At 42.0% G+C, this 19,945-nt stretch overlaps 4 non-coding genes across 4 annotated transcripts; all 4 read left to right on the top strand.

Annotated features, from left to right (window-relative positions):
* The first annotated feature begins 283 nt into the window (after positions 1 to 283).
* LOC145677059 (5S ribosomal RNA) lies at positions 284 to 402 on the top strand. The gene has a single exon (XR_014129606.1). It is a non-coding gene; the product is annotated as a 5S ribosomal RNA (ribosomal RNA).
* A 177-nt stretch (positions 403 to 579) lies between these two features.
* On the top strand, positions 580 to 698 carry LOC145677063 (5S ribosomal RNA). Its single transcript, XR_014129609.1, has one exon. It is a non-coding gene; the product is annotated as a 5S ribosomal RNA (ribosomal RNA).
* Positions 699 to 19,163: 18,465 nt separating this feature from the next.
* LOC145677058 (5S ribosomal RNA) lies at positions 19,164 to 19,282 on the top strand. Its single transcript, XR_014129605.1, has one exon. It is a non-coding gene; the product is annotated as a 5S ribosomal RNA (ribosomal RNA).
* Positions 19,283 to 19,459: 177 nt separating this feature from the next.
* On the top strand, positions 19,460 to 19,578 carry LOC145677056 (5S ribosomal RNA). The gene has a single exon (XR_014129603.1). It is a non-coding gene; the product is annotated as a 5S ribosomal RNA (ribosomal RNA).
* Positions 19,579 to 19,945: the final 367 nt, after the last annotated feature.

Here is a 19,945-nt window from a genome sequence, read left to right as displayed (position 1 = left end):
AGAATGTAAGTTTGCCTTTTTCCTGTAATCAATACTTAATAAAGGATTTATTTTTATTTATTTATATACAATTTCATACGTGGTTCGTGATAGTAAACTCGATAGGACACAGTGGCACTATGAACATCCGAATCACTCATCATTCGAACATTCAAATATTTATTCGAATATTAGTATATTCCAAGTAATGTTAACGACGTTAATATGCTTGCCTTTATAGTTAATAATGTCAATTCTTACTTAAAACATACTTCCTTAACAGGACATTGAAGAAAAGGTAGTTGCCAACGGCCATACCATGCTGAATATACCGGTTCTCGTCCGATCACCGAAGTCAAGCAGCATCGGGCCTGGTCAGTACTTGGATGGGTGACCGCCTGGGAACACCAGGTGCTGTTGGTATACTTTTTCTAATTTTGTTTTTCACAAAGACGAATATTCTCACATCGTTCACCACGATAATTTCGTAATCATGCATTACTTAAAACAATTAGCAACGCTTTCCACGCGCTGGTCTTTTTGAGTATTCACCGACAAACCTACGTAGCTACAATAACTCACTCGAAGCCATATGCATTCGCCAACGGCCATACCATGCTGAATATACCGGTTCTCGTCCGATCACCGAAGTCAAGCAGCATCGGGCCTGGTCAGTACTTGGATGGGTGACCGCCTGGGAACACCAGGTGCTGTTGGCATCTCTTTTTCAAATTTCATTATCCTTCAAGTACGAAAATACTAGAAACATTAATTTTATAGTACTTTCAAGAGATAATTTATCAACATTATTTCATAGCGATTAATCGATATTCTAAGCGTTATACCCACTATTTCTTACACTAACAGCCTGTTTATTTGCACGGCACATTAAAATAACCTGATTTCCGATCCGTGTGCACCTACTACTATACTTAACACGGAATGTATTACCACTTTTTAAAAGTAAATTATTATGACTAAGTGTAGATCTCCGGCGAGTAAATGCCTTTCGTATACAAGCACGACACATCTCCGCTATGTGCTTTACTTTTTTACTAACAGCATATAGAAATTGGATTTCAACGTGTTTCTACATAACAGAATGAAGCAAATTTCGTGATTTAACTCTTTCGAATAATGTGTTGGTCCTGACAAGGACCGTTTGAAATGAAAAATCTTGAAGAAGATTTTTACTTAGAGCTTGTGTACTTGGTAACAGCCTTCGTACCCTCACTTACAGCGTGCTTGGCAAGTTCACCAGGCAAAAGAAGGCGCACAGCTGTTTGGATTTCCCGGCTGGTGATAGTTGACCGCTTATTGTAATGGGCCAAACGAGAAGCTTCAGCAGCAATACGCTCGAAGATGTCATTAACAAAGCTGTTCATGATACTCATAGCTTTGCTAGATATGCCAGTGTCAGGATGCACTTGCTTCAAAACTTTGTAGATGTAAATGGCATAGCTCTCCTTCCTCCTCCTCTTCTTCTTCTTATCTCCCTTGGAGATATTCTTTTGGGCTTTACCAGCCTTCTTTGCAGCCTTTCCGCTAGTTTTTGGTGGCATGATGACTCACTCGTTCAGCAAAATTAGATGTGTCCGCCGATTTATCGACTTCATTTAAATTACAGTACGTGTTTCAATTCGCGCCAACTGCCTTGCTTTTCATTTGATGCACTCGGGTGCACGCTTGAAGTAGTAACAAAACTGACTTGATTCATGGGAGGCCGCAATTTTTCCTCTCATCTTATTACGAAAGAATATTGAACAATGTCTGGTCGCGGCAAAGGTGGAAAAGTCAAGGGAAAGAGCAAGTCCCGCTCCAGCAGGGCTGGCCTTCAATTCCCAGTAGGCAGAATCCATCGTCTTTTGCGAAAGGGTAACTATGCCGAACGAGTTGGTGCTGGCGCTCCCGTGTATTTGGCTGCAGTCATGGAATACCTGGCAGCTGAAGTTCTTGAGTTGGCAGGCAACGCTGCTCGTGACAACAAGAAGACTAGGATTATTCCACGTCATCTGCAGTTAGCTATCCGTAACGACGAGGAATTAAACAAGTTGTTGTCTGGAGTTACAATCGCTCAGGGTGGTGTTTTGCCCAACATTCAAGCTGTACTTCTGCCCAAGAAAACTGAGAAGAAGGCATAAATGTAAGACCTATATCTCATACAAATCGGCCCTTATGAGGGCCACAAACCCCTTTATAGAGGAGATTTACGATTGAAATGAATTGTTTTCGATATACAGACTCATCAAAAGTGTCTGAGATAGTTGCTTAGTTTCATTCGAAATTCTCGCTGCTATTCGATTAATTAGTATATGTGTAGTCGTCGATCGTAATTGAAGCCCATAGGAAGTCACACTAACTTTAGAATACTCCAAACAGCGATGTGCTTAGTTCCCACTACATTATTAATTATAAGATCATTACCTTTTGTATTGTCGCTAGCTACATTTTTTTGATATTTGCGTACATCGGGCTCATATTACCCAGAGGACAGGACAGTCGAGCCCAGATTCTCAGCAATGGAAGAAAACCTCATACCACATATTCTCATGTACTTCATGCTAGACAAAGGAATTTCCAACATTCTTAAAGCACTCATGTTTCTCTCTTGCGTTGGCTTGGCTGAAATTACTCTGTTCAATATGTTCTCGACATTTATTATTGTTCATTACTATGCCCCAATGACATCATGAACAGAGCGGATCAGAAAACTTTCCTAAATTTCTTTTGCAACATAGTAATGACATTAAATGCACACTTAAGTACGATTTATTCTTTGCAAGGTCGATATTCATATTTGTGTGATATGTGTTATATGTATATGGTTTGTAATACGCAACTACTCTTATTCTCTGATCTCAGAACTCATTTGCTACTGTGCCCAACGAGCGAGCCTAGGTTTCTTGTAACTACTGCCTTTCTTTAGTAAATAATGTGAAGTATACAATGCATTAACCTACATCTCATATTTGTATTACTCTTTATTTTAGTAACCCGCTACGAAGTGTCATTAATTTACATGTAAATCACAATAGACACTACCGCAAAAGAAAGAAATCGAACCCAAGACCACGTAAACAAGATAAAGGACAAGATTCAGGTTTCTAACGCATTATTCGCCCCTCACAGCACAGTATAGAAGTTGTATAAGCCTCTATACGTACATCCTACTGTCAGAACAGAAATTCCGACTTGCGTTTCGCATCTCTCATGCTCGCTACTTCCAACAAATCGCCAATTTCCAACCAGAACCCCTTCTCCAGCATTAATACTGCTACATGATATGAATACGTATACATGAACGTACATAATGTAAAAAAAAACGTATGATTTTCTCAAATTAATCTCTCTACGTCTGTAATTTAGTGTGCATCAAAAGGCTTTAATGTAGTTACACGAATTCTTATAATCTAACAGAAAATCGCACAAAGTAAATCTTTCCCTTTATATAAATTTGTTGGCTCTGAAAAGAGCCGTTTATGCCAATTTTATATCCAAAATAGGAGGAACCCCAACTTAACCTCCGAAACCGTACAGGGTTCTTCCTTGCCTCTTCAAGGCATACACAACATCCATAGCTGTCACTGTCTTCCTCTTGGCGTGTTCTGTGTATGTAACAGCATCTCTGATTACGTTCTCCAGGAATACTTTCAATACTCCTCGGGTCTCTTCATAAATGAGACCAGAGATACGCTTCACACCACCACGGCGAGCAAGACGCCTAATAGCGGGTTTGGTGATACCCTGGATGTTGTCACGAAGAACTTTACGGTGGCGCTTGGCACCTCCTTTGCCAAGACCCTTGCCTCCTTTTCCACGTCCTGTCATTTCGATATGTTACTGCTTCGCTCACCACACACGAGAAATACAAGCCCAAGCAGCCCAAGACTCGTGGTTTTGTTCCTTCGATCATGCAGGGAAAGCACGGAGGAAAAACACAAAACGTGTCTAAGCCAATGAGAACTGTCCTTTTCGACTGACTTTATCCAATGAGAAATAGCTTGATTTAACGGTTTTGCTCTTTATATAACTTGACTTCATTCAGCGCGCAATTATTTGAAACAAGTCGTGACAGTTGCAATGGCACGTACCAAGCAGACAGCTAGGAAATCTACTGGAGGCAAAGCTCCTCGAAAGCAGCTTGCCACCAAAGCTGCAAGAAAGAGTGCTCCAGCTACCGGTGGAGTGAAAAAGCCCCATCGTTACAGGCCTGGTACTGTGGCTCTCCGAGAAATTCGTCGTTACCAGAAGAGCACTGAATTGCTCATCCGCAAGCTGCCCTTCCAACGACTCGTCCGAGAAATTGCACAAGATTTCAAGACAGATCTTCGCTTCCAAAGCTCAGCTGTCATGGCTTTACAGGAGGCAAGTGAAGCTTACCTTGTAGGGCTTTTCGAAGACACCAACTTGTGTGCTATTCACGCAAAGAGAGTCACAATCATGCCTAAGGACATTCAGCTTGCTCGCCGCATCCGTGGGGAACGTGCTTAAGTTTGAAGTTCTGGCACTGAGTTCAAAAACGGTCCTTTTTAGGACCAATACACTACTTAGAGATGCTGTTATCCTAACAAGGATCTTGTCCATACTTGTTATCTTTTTTTTTTAAATTCTCACGCCGTATGTTGCATAGTTAATACATCTACCTTCGTTTTCCTGTCGTTTCGTATATCATCCTATCTTTCAAGTATATTCTTTAGTTTTCCCCTATGTTTACCGATTGATTATCTTCGTTTTATGTGGTCAAGGGTTCGATTTTGCCATATGTTGCATAACTTAACTTCGATTCAACCACTGTTTGCCCTTCTCAACGTTATTAATCTGATAGAACTCGCAGGCGAAATATGTACTTCTTCCAAGGTAGCAAAAGTAATATTATTTTGTCAGAGGTCGCTGCTGTTGAATGCAAACGTTAAACTAAACTTTCTTTAAGTGTCTGTTTGTACTTAACATCAGTTCAATTGTACACCTACATTTCTGCTGGTGTTACTATTTTTCTTTATAGCAATATTACGAATTATAAGACGGTATCCGTGGTTATTAGCGTGTTCCCTTTTCCTAACACTTTCTCATTACACCAGTATTTCCATCATTCATTAGGCGTAATCACCCGTCTCCTTTATCATAAAAATCATAATAGTACGACGTTAAATTGAAACATAGTCTACTTCACTTTCACGAGTTGTAATAAGTTCGAACATTTCTTTCACCCCAGCCTTGAAAAGAGTTGATTTTAGTTTAGTGTCCCTTTCAGCAGCAAGGCTGTTTCAAACGTGGACCTACTTATTAACGTGCAATGCGAAACATTTGAGCTCCCACCGAGAATCGAACCCAGTCAGCCTGCAAAAGTTTTTCTAACAAATGCATTAAGTGCGTTTTCTGTACTGTTTCGCTACTTGAAGATAGGAACAAGGAAAAAGTAAGTGATCACAAATTGACATTACGTAATGTGTTCCCCATTTTTTTTCGAGTACACCATTCTTGACACCCGTGAAAGCTTTCTTTCCCCACCCTCAATTCCCCTCTGTTATAAAGCACTTACATCAAGAAGTGCTTCGGTTAAAAAGAAAACTCAAAGTCCCTTGCGTGTATACTATACATTGCTATGAATGAACATGTGATAATGATAGGAAAAGCACAATTTTACTCTTCTCAAAGTATTTGATGGCTCTAAAAAGAGCCGTTTTAAAATGTCAGATGATTTACTGACACATTTACTTCTTCTTTGGTGCAGCCTTCTTAGCACTTTTCGGTTTTGCTGTAGCCTTCTTTGGCTTCGGGGCCTTTGGCTTCTTGGGAGTTTTTGCCTTCTTCACTTTAGATGGTGATTTCTTAGGTTTGGGAGCAGCAGCCTTTTTCTTTTCACCAGTCTTCTTGGGACGTTTAGCTGCTGGCTTTTTCGCAGGCTTCTTCTCCTTTGATGCTGATCGTTTCGCCTTGGTTGAAGATCCACCTTCAGGCTTCTCCTTCAGCGATGAAGCACTAAGCTTAAACGATCCAGATGCACCTTTTCCCTTGGTCTGAACCAAAGACCCAGAAGCAACTGCACTTCTCAAGTATTTCTTGATAAATGGAGCAAGCTTCTCGGCATCCACTTTGTAGTTCTGAGAGATGTATTTCTTAATAGCTTGCAGTGAACTTCCTCCCCTTTCCTTCAAATTCTTGATGGCGTTGTTCACCATTTCTGATGTTCTTGGATGAGAAGGTGTTGTTTTTGGTTTCTTAGGCTTTGCAGACTTCTTAGGAGAAGCCTGTGCCGGGGCTGCAGGTGCTGATGCCGTATCTGCCATTGCTTTCTGCAATAAACTCAACGATACTGAAGAATGAAATTTTCGCTATTGAGCTATTGAGCTATTGAGATTTCTTGACGGTTTTCTGCGTGAAGTTTCGAGCCGAAGCTCCTGCCTTCCATGTGTGTTATTGACTTGGCAGCTGGATGCAGACGTAATTGTTCTGAAGGACTGCAACTGTCGCGAGCCCTTTGGGTTCTCTTCTTTCTAGCCTAACGCGGGCCTGGCATTGGATAAGTTCGTCTTGGCGGTGGTGGTCTGTTTCCAATCTGGGCGACTGCTGGGTTTGTTTGTGTGCGGACATTGTCCCAGAATCTTGTCGAAAGCGTTTGCCTTACCTCGCTGAGGAGAGGCAGTTCCAAGTCTTCATGTATTTGCACTATTGATGTGTCCAGGGAATGGCCAGTTATCGCTCTTGCTGCTCGGTTTTGTAGTGTCTGTAGGTGCCGAAGGTGGGATTGCGCTGCATGCTGCCAGGCTGGGTGTGCGTACAGCAGAAGGGGACGAATGCACATCACGTACACATTTCTTCGTGCTTCATGGGATAGTTGGGGACTGAGGAGAATCGGAAGGAGTGCTTTGAATCTTCTTGTGGCAGCTGCTGTCGTTTCGTTGATGTGTTGGGCAAACGTCAACTTGCTGTCTAGGATGACTCCTAAGTATTTGGCCTGTGGTTGCTGATCGAGATGAGTACCGTGCAGCGTCAGGTGGTAGTCCCTCCTCTTGCGGTGCTTCCCGAAGTCGACGAGCGCTGTCTTCACTGGGTTGATTTTGATTTTCCACTTCTTGGTCCAGTCCTCTATGTAGTTCAGATGCCTCTGGAGTGCCACTTCTGCATACCTCCGGTTGTGGTTACTCGCGAAGATCGCAGTGTCATCAGCAAAGGTGGCCGTCATTGTGCGCACAGTCGTTGGGAGGTCGGCTGTGTATATACTGTAGAGCAAGGGGGATATGCATGATCCTTGAGGGACCCCTGCTCTAATCTGTCTTGCTGCTGCAGTTGCCCCAGCATGGTGCACTTTAAAGGTGCGATGTTGGAGGTAGCTGTGGATCACTTTGACTAGATATGGCGAAATTCCTGCTATCCGGAGTTTGTGGATGAGTCCGGAGTGCCACACTCTATCGAAGGCTTTCTCGATGTCGAGGAAAATTCCCAGAGTGTGGCCTCCGGCGTTGAACTGGTGCGTGATATTTTCTGTTACTCTGACCAGCTGCAGGGTCGTGCTATGGCCAGATCTGAATCCAAATTGGTGCTGCGGCACAATGTTCAATTCTTCTGTCTGCTGAAGAAGTCTTCGCTGGATGACCCTTTCGGCCACCTTGCTGATATGTGACAGGAGGCTTATTGGCCTGTGGTTCTTGATTTCTGATCTTGATCCTTTTCCCTTTGGTATCATGATCAGCCTGGCTTCCTTCCAGCAGGAAGGGTAATGGCCTGTTTGAAGGATGCCGTTGATAATTCTACATAGGAGGACTATCACTTTCCGTGGGGCATGCTTGATTGCTAGAGGAGGTATCCTGTCTGCTCCGGCTGCTCGCTTGGGGTGGATTCTTCTGATCAGTTGCTGAACCTCTCTTGGCGTGGTCAGTTGGTCTGCTGGGCATTGGGTTGGTCGTTGGATGAGCTGGAGGCTTTCCTCTACTGCTTCTAAGGTGGCTGGATCCGGTTGGATCTGATGTTCCTGGAACGTGCCTTCCCAATGAGCTGCGAAGAGTTCAGCTTGATCTGGAGCAGAATATGCCATGCCTTGTGGGCCTCGAATCGGCTGCGTCCGAGTCGGTCCTTGGGTTTTCGTGATGGAGCGCAGGAACCTCCAGAAGTCCGGCGATGGTGCGTCTAGTTCTTGCAGCGTCTTGTCCCATCTCTGGATCTTGAGTCTCCTCAGTCTCTTCTTCACCCTGGCAGTGAGAGCGTTCCACAGTTGTTTGTATTGCAGCTGCCTCGTAGTTTGCCACTTCTTCCGCGCCCATCTTTTCATGTGGACCAGTGCAGTGGTGCGAAGTTCTTCCTGGTCTGCCTGCTGCCCTTGGTGTTTCGCCACCCGAGTTGTTGCCAGCCGTAGCGCAGACTGCATTGATGATGTCAGAGATTGGGTCGCTGCATCTATCTCCGTCGGTGTTCCCATTGGAAGCTGTGTGTCCACCATTTCGGCCAGGAGTCGTGTGTATAGGTTCCAGTCGGTGGTCTTCTCCTGCGGTAGTTGGTTTGCAGGTGTGTAGTGCCTGATGGCTACGGTTGTTATCACTGGAATATGATCCGACTGTAGCGCATGGATGACATCTGGTCCCTCCAGGATTGCTACGTTGGCTGTCAGAGTCATATCCAGTATATCAGGCAGGTTCCCGTTCTTCGGATAGAAGGTGGGCTCCGTGGGTGCTGCTGGTGTGAGGTCTATTCCTCTCAGCGCTCGTTGGAGTGCTCTTCCATTAACGTTGGACACACGGGAATTCCAATCCGGATGCTTACAGTTTAGGTCACCACCGATGAAGATGCGGTGACCCAGTCTTCTTAGCAGCTGGAGGTCCGGGGCGTGAAGTGGCTGCGCTGGAGACTTGTACGCCGAGATCAGGTGCATCGGTCCCTCCGGTGAGTGTAGGGTTAGGCCTGTAGCTTCTATTGACTGCATGGCTGGTAGGGGGAGTGGATCGTGTGGTATCTGTCTCTTGACGATGACTGCCGTGCCACCTTTGATGCCTGGTCGATCTGTTCTGTAGACAACGTAATTCCTGATGCGGAAGATGTCGTGAGGCTTGAGCCAGGTCTCGCTGACGAGCGCGACGTCGACACTCTCCCTGGTCAGGAAGTCCGTGAACTCATCCTGTTGAGTTTTGATGCCATCTGCATTCCAACAGATCAATCTGATGTCCCGGTTGATTTTGGTGTTACTGGGATCCATCATCGATCAGTGCGGCGACAACTTCCACGATGGCGGTCATTTTGGTGACTTGGTCTTTGGCTTCGTTGATTTTGTGTAGGCCGGTCTTGAGGGTGTCAAGGAACTTCCTCACGTTCAATCCCGTCAGGAGATTCATTATCTCTTTCAGGGTGCTGACCAGGGAGTTGTCCACTGTTGCGGTGTTGAGGTCGGGCGGTGCTGCTGGCTCTGCTGTGATAGCTGCTGCTGTCCCAGCGGTGGCAGGTGGTGGTGTGGTTGGTGCGTTGCTTGTAGTGGTGGTCTGACTGTCTTGTGTGATTGGCTGTGTGATGGTCTTCTCCGGTTGGGGTTGTGTGGTGGGCGCGGCTTCTTGAGTGTTGGACCTGGTCCTGGTGCCCTCCTTCTTCTTGTCCGCTGGTGGCGTTTGCTTCTTTGTTGGCTCTTGCTTGCTCTTATCATTGGTGGACGGTGGAATGTCCTGCTTCTGTCCCTTCCTCTTCTTCTTCTCCGCCTGGATGTAGGGGCACCCTTGGTAATTCGCCGGATGTGGCCCCTGGCAGTTGACGCAGACGGGTGGTGTGTCCCTCGTCTTCCTCTGGCAGTCTTGAGTTAAGTGAGGTCCCCCGCACTTAACACATCGTGCACCTGCTCTACAGGTTTGCTGCGAATGTCCGAGTCTCTGGCAGCGGTGACACTGTAAGATTTCCCTTCCCTTATATGGTTCGACTTCTATCTTGTAACTCAACAGATGCCGTACGTCATATATATTGGGACCGGAGCTCTTCTCAAGGGTGGCCAGGAAAAGCGGAAACAGGGGGCGGTTGCCATCTGCGTCGGGACGACCTCTGAGCTGGCTGACGGACTCAACTGGATATCCTAGCTGCTCCAGTTCCTGTTTGATATCTGCTGGCTCAGCGTCCATGGGAAGCTTTCTTATGACGACTTTCAGAGGACGATTAGCCTTGGGCATCTCTGTGGCAAACTCGTAGTTTGACTGGGTGAGGAAAGCTTCCACTTTGGAGAAGTCCGCCCAAGTGGAGCAATGGATTTTCAGTGTATTGCGCATATGATACGAGGTGATAGGGCTCTGCAATGTCCGTCGCAGTGTGTTGGTTAGTGCGCATTTGTTGCTGACACCATAAATATATAGCGGTGGTATTTTTCTTGCTGAGAGAGTGGGGATGGCGGATGCCACACCGTCTTCCATTTCTTCTTGTCCCTCGTGGTCTTGGTTTCCCACGTCATTTTCTGATGCCCTGGAGCGAAGAGGAGCGTATTTGTTTTTGAATAGGATTAGCGACGTGATGGATGGCGCTTGGTTCTGGGGTTGCTTGGCGGTGCGGCGAGGATGTACAAAGCCGTCGTCTGCTGGCGGGTCTTCGCTTGCAATGTCCATGGTGTCGCTGCTTTCAGTGTCCCCTGGGCCCTCGGGGAGAGGGGGAAATTCCTCTTGGGCTGGGTTGCTCACGCCTGGCTCTTCGGGGGGGGGGGGGCAACGATGATTGATCTGTCTCCTGCGTTGGTGTATTTTCTATCTGTTCTTGGCTGCTGTGGTGGGCTGAGGCAGCCATAAGCAGCGCTTTCTGGCGGCGTCGGGGGGCGGTGCCCAGTGTGGTGAACTTCCTCTTCAATGGCTTATTCCCCTCCTTGAGTTGTCCGGCGGGGGGCTTTCGGAACTTTGAACCTGGTACAGACATGTTGAGGACTTGTCACTTGTACCCTGTGTTAATATTTTCACTACGCGTGTGGCTCTTATAAGGGCCGGAGCCGCTTTTTAACCGTGCTGTTTTCTATGTGGCTCTTGTAAGGGCCGTAGTCACAACACTTAGTCACTGAATTTGCTGTTTGGCTCTAGTAAGGGCCGATATTTATGTCTGAGTCTTTGCGAACTCGCGGTAGTTATATGGCTCTAGAAAGGGCCGGAGCCAGTTTATAACACACACGACACTCTCACTATGACACTCGAAAGTCTTTAGTTACGGTATGTCGAACAGTTTTTGTGAACGATGTGGCTCTAGGAAGGGCCGTAGTCGCTGGGATTGCGTGTAAAACACACTCTAGGAGCGTTTTGGGCGTGCTCCTAGCGGCCTGTTTTTCTTTTAGCCGTTGTATGTTATCAGGGCAACAGTTTATTCATATGGGTCCTAATATTTTATTTCACTTTATTTTCTCAGCCTCGTGCTGAGCCCCGCTGCAGCGGGCCACTGAGCTCAGATCGACAGGATCTCGTCTTTTAAGGAGCTGCCAAAGGAAAGTCGAACTCTGATTGGCTCCCCTGCCTGTGTCTCTCCGACCAATCAGAATCGCTCTCTCGGAGCTTGCTTCTCGGGAACGCGCAACTTGCCGAACAAAACTGAATACGTCCAGCAATATGGCGCCTTTGGTGTGTGCAGTGCTTTGTTGCTAACTACTGCTATCTAAGACATGCAGCATGCACACAACACTTCACAACACTTTCACAGCACTTCTAGCACTTCTAAGCACTTATAAATGCACAAAGTCACTGCAATTAATGATAAAATGAATGTTTTTCCACAAGATTGTGAAAGTCACTGCAATTAATGATAAAATGAATGTTTTTCCACAAGATTGTGGGAATTAGTCTTTATTTTCGCTAGCAGGCAGCGTTGAGTTTGGTTACGGAGCGCGGACCGGATAGAAAGCACTTGCTGAGGCGGGCTGAGGTAAACAGAAGTTCGTAGTTGCCACAACGATAAGTGTGTTTCCTTCTATTTTGATAAACGATTTTTTTCAGGTATTCAATGAATGCACCAGATCCTATTCTTCCTTACTGGCTAGAAGAAACTTTATTCCACATAACTCAAAAGGCATTTGTTTTTATTCGCTTTTCTATTTTATGTTTCAGTCATTGCTAAGTCGGTCACACTACTTTTTCACCCTCCTTGTGCTTATAATTTTCATAATTTAACATGGAAATACTTATCAATAAATAATTATATTACCATGGTAATTAACTTCAATCCTTCCTGTGATTATACGCAAAGTACCATCTTCGTACTGCTTACTATAGTTCAATGAAGGGAATCTATAAAGTAACGCGTGTCGCACACATCTGCCTTGCAAACTCCCTGGCCTACTTCCAATGTATAGACTTTTATTTCAAATCCTGATTTAATTTCATAATTTTCTGTAGATTTTAACATTTTATTACCCAGCTTCTTAATACGAATGACAATCAAGCCTAAATATTTATTCCCTTTAACTTTATTTTTCTTTTTTATTTTGTGCCTTGTTTCATATTTGTTCTTACGTTAGCAATTAACGCACTTACCGTAGTTATGTATGAACAGGTTGTTTCTATATTTATTTTATTCCAAATAAATTAAATATATATACGGATTATTTTATGGTAGTTGATATTTTCTGTTGTTTCCTACGTGAATTGAGGAAACGCACGGACTTTCGCCTAATTCTTGTGCTACTTTCATATGTCTGTATCTGTCGAATGCTGTCGATCTGTCGAAATGTGTATTACTATCTGTCGATTCATCGAGTGAACTGAATTCGTTAACCATTTCACCAGGCGCGCATGCATTTTTTTTTCTTCTAAGGGATCCAAGCTTCGGGGGGCAAGGTTCCAATACTACAAGCCACTATGTCTATATACTATTATTCTGCATTCGAAAACACGATAAATATTCCACTTACTTTTTCACAAAAACATGATACAGACAGAGTACAGATGAAGTGTAAGATCAGATTTATATTGATGATACATCAATATTTTCCCTGTTAATAACTACATTTAATGAGAAAGTCTGCAAATGTATGTTCACTTAGGAACTTTTGCGAGGAGTCCGCACCCGGTGGACACCCCGTGAGTACGCCTCTGCACTTGACTATACTTCGAATTATACTGCAAACAGTTGTATTTTAGTTTCCCCGTTTAGTTCATCGATATCATTAACACAAAGAAAATAGATGTTATAGATGCGTATTCTCAGTTCTCGCTTTATATCCGGACGTCTGCAAAAATCTACTCCTTTTCTTTCTTTCACGCATCCACCAAACTAACAATGATTTGTATTATAATATTTGCGCATAAAATGTATATCTCATACCTTCCATGTTCTCAAGTATTCATAGACAAAAACGGTTATTTTCTGCGAACAAATTGTCCAAACACAGTGCAAATGTCATCTATAGATTGTCCTGGTTCCGTCTGCGTGTACATAACAATGCGTCATAATCATACATTGCACATTAAGGATATCAATTAATCTTCCCAAATTCCTAGATATGCCTGGCAAAAGTTCCGCGTGTTGTAAGGATATTACATTTGTACTACCGACAAGGTGGTATCTTCCAACATTGAAGTTCAATAAACCCCAAATGTGTCGGATATAGTATTTGATTTCTTGTCTCATTGTTTGCGTCAGAGATGTCTTCTCAAGTTAGGATTTACGATACATACAGGATGAGTTGTATATATTGTTGCTGCCAGCTCTATATTAATCCCATATTTGTAAACGAATAAAAACAGTATTCTAATTATAACAATGTGCTCACAATTAATTTTATTCTTAATTGTTATACGTATTGTTGATTAAAAATGAAAATGTTGCTAAGTGAATTTTATTAATATTTTCTGTTGCGTGATATAGGAAGTGAGTGAAATATTGGAGGAATATAGTGTGCGTAGCAGATGATGTGCAGTGGCTTTGGATCGCCTGTGATAAGGTAAGGCATTTGCTATTTTAATTAACGCATTTTATATACTGTAATCCTAATTATTTTTATGTGAATGTGCTTACTACTTGTGTATTCAGTGGGACCGATGTTTTAATATGTATGGTCAAGCAGTGTCGAGCCTGGTCAGTGTGTGGATAGGTGACCATTTTTTGTAAATCGATAACATTTAACTTTGTAAACACGGATGAAGTAGAAGTATATTTATTTTATTTTTTACCTCAAATATGTAGGACACTTCTCCTTTGTACATCAATTATTATTATTAGTTCAACTTGTTTACAAGTTAAATGAAAAGAATAGTCGTTATCGTGTGATGATTGTGCTCATTAGGCTAAAGAAGACTCGTGATAAGAAAGAAAAGAAGAACGGTGCTCAAGTTTCGTCACAGCATATTCTCAAAAATTTACAGGCAAAATTCAGTGTTCTGCATGAAAAGGCATATTTGTACGAAAAAAAAAAAAATTCTGCAGACGACAGAATTAAATAAAGTAATACACATGTATTTTAGAGTTACTGGTGTAAAATCATTACAAGTGCTTTGCCAGGTGGCCAATAAAAAGCACGAATACTATTTAAGGGAGCCAAAACAGGAGAAAGCTGGGGGCCTGAGCGATAGCAAGAATGTGCGTCCAAAGTGAACAGGAGCGAAGGCGACGCGGGTATACGTATAAGCAAGGGTAGTGGAAACCAGTTAGTTTTCGAGTTTCAATAGCACTTGTCATGCATCCATACTAGTAGCGCCCCGCTTGTAAACATTAAGTACACTATGCAAGAATACACCGCCGGTGGAAAATAGTACCTAATACAGTTATCTTTCATATATACTGACTTATTTTACAGTAGTAACCCAACACTAGTAAACGTAAAATAAAAGTGTATAACTTTATATTTAATTCTATCGCCTGGCTTAGTTTTTCACCTGTAAGATGTACTTATTTAGAGCAAGTTTCTTAACTAGCAAATTAAACCGAGAACCACAGCAACCATATATATATTCTTATGATGTACTTTTCTTTGAGTGGTGTTCTCTGTCTATTGAATAACATTTTCTCAGTTTAATGCTAGCAAAAAACAAAACAAAATCAAAGTGTTTCTATATAAATTTAGTTCACCGTGTTGTAATATCACATGGAATTGAAAAACGAATAGTCGAACCTCTGCTATCTCGATCAAACTTCTCAGGATGATATACTGACTTACCGCAGAAGTTCGACTGAATACGTTTCTCAGTTCCATGGGAGAACCTGGAGAAGCAAAAGCCTGCGCAACGGAAAATACTAAATAAACTTGTAGAGCAGGTCAAGATGTATCATCATGCCAAGTTTCATTCAGATCAGAGAAGTTTGGCTGCAGCCATTTTCATTACAAAGCACAAAATGGATGGTCCCTAACCTCGAGAATCTTCACAATTGTCGACGAGTTGAACTGCACTCATCTGATCAAAATCAAACTTAAAATGACAGTTCACTTTCAACTGTTAAATAATATGATATGCAGGCTTCTGCTTTCCTAGTTACAGTCTATCCACTGTGGTATGCATATTAGTACAAATGTGAGAGTGCATATTTATTAAAGATTTGCTTCAAAAAGCGATGAAAGACATAGGCATTGCCGCGGGCGGTGATAACAAGATGCCGGAAAACGAACAAGCAGAAAGAATATGGGCTGAAGAAGTGTAAACGACGACGCGGCGGCCCGTAAAGGTGTTGCCGTCCTATTAAATGAATAATATCAAAAGAAAGAAAAAAAAAGTAAAAAATTTCGCGCTCGTAATCAAGACAGAAAGCAACTAAAGGAAATCTTTGTTTTACGTCCCACGTTATGCCGCTTAGGCTAAAAGAGGCGCTGATTATGAGAAATGATTGAAATGGTGGTGGAATGAAGAAAGTGGGAGGAAACGGGAGAACCCCGCGGTAACCCACCGCACATAGTTTTTGTCCACCATAAAGTTAACTTGGCGGGGGCTCAAGACAGAAAGACGGTTGGAAAAACAAATAAACGATGTTGCATCCCGTAAAAATGTTCGCGACCTATGAAATCAATATTTTTTCTTAAAGAAAAAAAAGAATTAAAAAGAGAAAAAAAGGTCAAAATTTCGCGCTCGCTTCGCTCGCGATCAGCAGAGAAAAGAGGACGTGACGCACCCCTAAAAGTGTTGGCGACCGATTGAATAAATATTGTGGGTAAAAAAAAAAAAAAAAAAAAAAAAAAAAGTCAAAAATGTCGCGCTCGCTTCGCTCGCGATCAGCACAGAAAGAAGGACGTGACGCGCCCCTAAAGGTGTTGGCAACCGATTCAATACATATTGTCGGTAAAAAAAAAAAAAAAAAAAAAAAAAAAAAAAAAAAAAAAAAACGCTCGCTTCGCTCGCGATCGACATGAAAAAGGCAACGACGTGACGCCCCGTAAAATTGTCGGCGACCTATTCAATCAATATATTCGGTTGAAAAACAAAGTCAAAAGTTTCCCAATCGCTTCCCTCCCGATCGACATAAAAAAAAAGGCAACCCCTTCACCTCTCCTTATGCATTCATCAGTAAACATACAACCATAGATCACAATACCACTCACATCACCTATCAGTTCTCCACGTCCATCAAGATCCAATCATCGCCCTGGCCCTTTATGATGATACACAACATTACATGTTATTGTGTGCATTGCCCCGCGTTACAATACATGACCAAAAAAAAGAGAAAAAGAGCTGCACTGCCTTCAGTGTAGACATGTTCGTATTCGTAGAAAATGATTTTAGGTACACGATAGTACAGTAATCTATCTTCACATGCTTCAGATGTGAACGATACCTACACATGAAGAGGGCTCCCGAGGTTTCCTTTTCCAATAGGATGGAGCTCCACCACACTTGCAGAATGACGAGAAGTTATGTTAATAAATATATCCCAGAGTGTTTCGTAACTCGCCCTTGGTCCTAATGATGAAGCGTTCTTCAGATGGCCCCGATGTCTCCACACATGATACTATGCGACTTCTTTTCACGAGGCTCTCAAAGATCACGTTTGTGTCCTAACATTCTCTGCAGATATGACACAGCTGCGATAGCGGATCACAGAAGCCTTTCCTCTCCTTACAAGAGACGTGTTCATTCGAGTATGTGAGTAATTCGACTATCGATTAAATATCTCCCGTGTCACGATAGTAGTCACTTTCAATTCTTCTAACGAAGGTAAGAAAAAATGCTATACAAACTTCCTTTCGGTATATAAAGGATTAGGGGCCCAGAGAATATTTTCTTTCAAGAGGATACATTCTTTTTCGAACACCCTGTATATAGATCCTCTAATTATAACTGCAAACAAAATGTTGATTTTGCAATTGCTTCCATGAGAGAATATTCTGTGCACTTTCTTTCTGAAGGGCCGGGCCTAAACGTTTTCCTTAATCATTAAATTTAGTAGTTATCTACAATTACATAGTTTTCCATTGTTCTCAAAATAAAGATTTTTCTCTATGAATTGTTGAATGTTGCTAGGGATATTGAAGTAATTCTTTTTAGTGTTTTTTTCTTTACAATAATGTACTGAACGCCTGCATTAAGGAAGTTCGTGTGTCCATCTTGCAAAATGTTTCGTCTTTTTTCATGCCCACTAAGGTAAATATTCATTTTGCTCTTTTCTCTGTATGCAAACCACATTTCTTAAAGGCAACATTTTCATACAAATGTAGTACTAAAAACTTCTAATTGGCAACATCTGGGCTGCGAAGAGGAAAAAGAAAGAAATCTCGTACGTATTCGCGCGCAATTCGGAATTAGCCAATGAAAAGCACAAAAGCGGCCACCATCTCTCTCTCTTTCTTATTAACGGTTTTGTACTTTCTGCAGTTCTATCAGTGCTGCTAACCTCTTACTATATCATTGAATATGTATGTTTAGATATATATATATATATATATATATTTTTTTTTTTACAAAAAATCATACTACTACGGAATAATATTAAATGCCTTTAAACCCTCATTTCTGTTTGCACTTTCTGTTACACTACCTTCCCCGAACTTCTTTCAAGTTATTAAGTGCAGAACGGGGAGTTATACATATTTACTTGCGCTTTGACAATATCTGCACATTGTGTAATAATAGGAGACGTATAAAATAAAACTATATACTAATACGTATATATATATATATATATATATATATATATATATATATATATACAGTACACATTCCACTATCCGAGGCTTTCCTTTTCTTTTCTTGCTGACGATAAATTACGCTTTTAGAAATGTTGTCTGAAAACAATAAGAATATGTGCAAAAAATACAATCAGAGGTAGAGGTCTTTAACAGGAAATAAGCAAGGGAGTTGAAAAATTTTTTATGCATGTAAAAAATATAGACATGAACCAACTTGTGAAATAAAAAGACCAGAAAACTACTCTTTCTAAATTATGTGTAAACTTTTTACCGAAAACGAAAGTTGCACGAAAGACTTTTTGTCCGTTTTTTGGCCTCCGGTGCTTGGGGTCCCTGATTCAATCCCAGCTCGTGCCGTGTGAACTTTGTCGTGCATAAAGACCGTGCTCATGGGTTTTCTCGGGTTTCTCCCGTTTCCTCCCACTTTCTTCATTCAGTACTCATCATCACCGTCTCCTTTAGCGTAACCGGTATAAGTATGCGACGTAAATCTAAATATTTCATTTCATTTCCCTTTTCTGCTCATACTGCTGATTATGCGCGATTATGCCAACATCCAACTCCGCGGATAATCGTGCGATTACTGTATATACAACTAATACAGATACAACTAATTATATTATCAGTTACAGTATCGGTTTTTATTTACTAATTTGCCTCACTTTATTTGCATCCCTGCAGTAAATAATTCTTATCGATAATAGTTAAAATGTATATTACATTTTAGTGCTTCACGACTGAATGATCATCTGCCTTACGTTATCTCGCAGCTGAAGAGAATGCTACACTGAAAACTACCTTGCGTTATAAAGGGTAAGTGAAACATATCTTAAAAATATCTTTCATACATTTCATTGTGTACATTAAAGAATGTAAGTTTGCCTTTTTCCTGTAATCAATACTTAATAAAGGATTTATTTTTATTTATTTATATACAATTTCATACGTGGTTCGTGATAGTAAACTCGATAGGACACAGTGGCACTATGAACATCCGAATCACTCATCATTCGAACATTCAAATATTTATTCGAATATTAGTATATTCCAAGTAATGTTAACGACGTTAATATGCTTGCCTTTATAGTTAATAATGTCAATTCTTACTTAAAACATACTTCCTTAACAGGACATTGAAGAAAAGGTAGTTGCCAACGGCCATACCATGCTGAATATACCGGTTCTCGTCCGATCACCGAAGTCAAGCAGCATCGGGCCTGGTCAGTACTTGGATGGGTGACCGCCTGGGAACACCAGGTGCTGTTGGTATACTTTTTCTAATTTTGTTTTTCACAAAGACGAATATTCTCACATCGTTCACCACGATAATTTCGTAATCATGCATTACTTAAAACAATTAGCAACGCTTTCCACGCGCTGGTCTTTTTGAGTATTCACCGACAAACCTACGTAGCTACAATAACTCACTCGAAGCCATATGCATTCGCCAACGGCCATACCATGCTGAATATACCGGTTCTCGTCCGATCACCGAAGTCAAGCAGCATCGGGCCTGGTCAGTACTTGGATGGGTGACCGCCTGGGAACACCAGGTGCTGTTGGCATCTCTTTTTCAAATTTCATTATCCTTCAAGTACGAAAATACTAGAAACATTAATTTTATAGTACTTTCAAGAGATAATTTATCAACATTATTTCATAGCGATTAATCGATATTCTAAGCGTTATACCCACTATTTCTTACACTAACAGCCTGTTTATTTGCACGGCACATTAAAATAACCTGATTTCCGATCCGTGTGCACCTACTACTATACTTAACACGGAATGTATTACCACTTTTTAAAAGTAAATTATTATGACTAAGTGTAGATCTCCGGCGAGTAAATGCCTTTCGTATACAAGCACGACACATCTCCGCTATGTGCTTTACTTTTTTACTAACAGCATATAGAAATTGGATTTCAACGT

Source organism: Thermobia domestica, unplaced genomic scaffold, assembly GCF_964235325.1.
Source record: "Thermobia domestica unplaced genomic scaffold, izTheDome1.hap1.1 HAP1_SCAFFOLD_581, whole genome shotgun sequence".
Classification (NCBI taxonomy): Eukaryota; Metazoa; Arthropoda; class Insecta; order Zygentoma; family Lepismatidae; genus Thermobia; species Thermobia domestica.
The sequence above is the reverse complement of the archived record's forward strand: the minus strand, read 5'-3'. Positions and strand labels throughout refer to the sequence as shown.